Raw genomic sequence first — 718 nt, 5'->3', positions numbered from 1 at the left:
GGCTTGAGCCCAAAAATATATATATATATAATATATATATATATATATATATATATATATATATATATATATATATATAATATATATATATATATATATATATATATATATATATATATAATATATATATATATATATATATATATATATATATATATATATATATATATATATATATATATATATATATATATATATATATATATATATATATATATATATATAAAAGAGAGAGAGAGAGAGAGAGAGAGAGAGAGAGAGAGAGAGAGAGAGAGAGAGAGAGAGAGAGAGAGAGAGAGAGAGACTTTAACAATTTTTTACACATAAAACACTGTTAGAAAAGTGACTCCCAATGGAGAAATATCTAAGTTATATGCTTCAATTATAACTACTATCCTTAATAATCTGAAAACAATTTGACTATACCTAGATACTAATAATAAACCAGAAACAGAAAAAAACTCGGTTATCTGATAATAGTGACGTTCAGCTCCGCTAGAAGAGCGGAGCATATTCTTCTGACAGTTGTTTTAATGCAAGTCCCATTACAAGAAATATTTTCCTTTTTGGTAAAACTTGAGACTAAATTTTTCTTTATAGTTTTTCAATGCTTTTTAGATCTTTAGAGAAAGTGATAATAATAAACTGTATCACTTGGTAAGGTCTCAAACACCAAATAGGTTTAGCACAAAAAGGGCAGAGATAGAAGTTCTACCTA

This window comes from Palaemon carinicauda, chromosome 41, assembly GCF_036898095.1.
Source record: "Palaemon carinicauda isolate YSFRI2023 chromosome 41, ASM3689809v2, whole genome shotgun sequence".
Lineage (NCBI taxonomy): Eukaryota > Metazoa > Arthropoda > Malacostraca > Decapoda > Palaemonidae > Palaemon > Palaemon carinicauda.
This window is presented reverse-complemented; position numbering follows the sequence as displayed.